Source organism: Numida meleagris, unplaced genomic scaffold (assembly GCF_002078875.1).
Source record: "Numida meleagris isolate 19003 breed g44 Domestic line unplaced genomic scaffold, NumMel1.0 unplaced_Scaffold406, whole genome shotgun sequence".
In the NCBI taxonomy this organism is placed as follows: Eukaryota; Metazoa; Chordata; class Aves; order Galliformes; family Numididae; genus Numida; species Numida meleagris.
In genome coordinates, this window is record NW_018364626.1 from 1 (window position 1) to 2,010 (window position 2,010).

Sequence of the window (2,010 nt, forward strand, 5' to 3'; positions counted from 1 at the left end):
CCTTATGAGGTCATTAAACATCTGTTTACGGGATACCCGTATGGGGCCCGATCGGGGTGTCTGTGGGGCAGCTTTTCTAGTTTTAATTACTGGATATAGCTCAGCCCCTTCCACTGCCCTAATATTACGCCTTGCCCCTAAGGGCTCCCTCTCCCCCAGATCAGCCACCAAGTGGGCGGCCTGCTGAACAATGGCCTCTGAGGCCACCAGGGGGTTCCAGATAGATACCAGTGTGCCACAATGGAGGGAGGGTGCCTGCTGTAAAATTAGGTCCCTCATTCCGGCCGAGAATTTTACTAACTCAGGACTTTCAAAGGCTTCCTCGTAAATGCCCTCTTTCATTCCTAGCTCAGGAATATACGTTAGGAGGTCCTCCATGGAGGACCATCAACCTGCATGCACCGGGATATCGGCCTTATTAGGCCAAGTGATACAGCATGCCGCCATCAACCAATCCATTAGGGAAGGATTCTCCTCATGATGTTGCACAGTGGCACGCAGTCTTTGCCTCAGGGCAGGGTGCGAGGTGATGGATGCGAGCTTGGAACCTTCTAGTCCATTGACCACAGCACTCTCTGCCTCCATGTCCCATAATGGCAGTAACCAAGCCGGTACACTTCCCCTTGGTTTCTGCCAAAATCATTGCACTAAATCCATCAATCCAGATGCCGTGTAGGAGCGAGCTGTTCCATGGGGATGGGTTTGGGCAGGGGCCATGGATCAGGGGGCACCCCTCCTGGTCTGTCCTGTACCTTTTTTGTTTTTTGAGTCACTACAGGTCGGATCTCAAAGGGATCCACCTCAAGTGGGGCTTCGAGATCCGATCTTGAGATTTTCCCTGTTGGATCACCCAGGTCTACAGGTTCAGTGCCCTGAGTATTTTCTAATGCGATATTCCAGATGTGCTTTAAAGGGAAAGTTAAACTTGTTTTTTTCCCTGTCAATAGGCCAAGCTCTTGCTCGAGTTTCTCAATGCCATCACGCAGTAATTGGTTCTCATTTTCTAAAGTACTATTTGAAAGTTCTGCGTGATTTAGAGCCATTAATAGTGTCCATGCCACAGTGCATGCAGCCAGTCAGCGCTCCTTTGTAATCAGGATATCTCTATCTAATCCATAGAAATATTCTGCCATGCAGGATGGGGACCGAGAAATACTTCCACAAGGGACCCCATTTTTCAACTGTGGCTGCCAATTCATAAAAGGGGGAACCCAGAAATCTTGGGATGTGCCCCGGCAGGGTTTGACCTGGAGGGACGATGTTCAAAAGGAAAACCATTTTCATATTTTGGCCTGCCTGGCTCGCCAAATGTAGCGATGGGAAAGATCAACACAATGGAAGAGGTGTTACAAAGAGGTGGACTGGCACAATAGCAAGGTGCTACAAGGGAAGGGAAGCGGATCGCTCACCTGTATCAGAAGATTCTGGGTTCCTAGGGAAAAGCTTCCACCAAAGAAGGGATCTCCAGAAAGAGATCCTTCCTCAGTGGCAGTCAGCCCTTCATTGAGGCCTGAAGTGCATTGCCTTCACCTGTGCTCCCAGGCCTGACTGGGTCTTTCCTCCAGGTGCTCAATCAGTGCTTCAGGCCAGGACTCAGCAGTTCTCATACAGCACATGACAACAACAACAGTGACTCGAGAGAATCTACTAAAAAGTGAATATATTAAAGCTCTGTGGAATTACAAAATGCTGCAGCTCAGCAAAAACTGTGACTGCATCAACCCTCTGTGCAGGCCTATGGCCATGGAACAGCACCAGGAGCAACAGCGCCCAGAGCCAAAGTCAGAGGGCGGCTGGGAGCGATGGCACCGCAGTGTGACACAGTGGTGGCTCCGTGATGTGACAGTGCAGGAGTGCTGGAAAGCAGCAGATTCCTGTAGACATCAATGGCACGGCAGTGTCCAGCAGCATTGGAACCAACTTGCTGCAGATGGGATCTGTCACTGTGGATCTGTCTCCTCCCTCCAGAGGACGTAGCTGTCGGCTCTGCTGCACACCCAGTACTTCTCC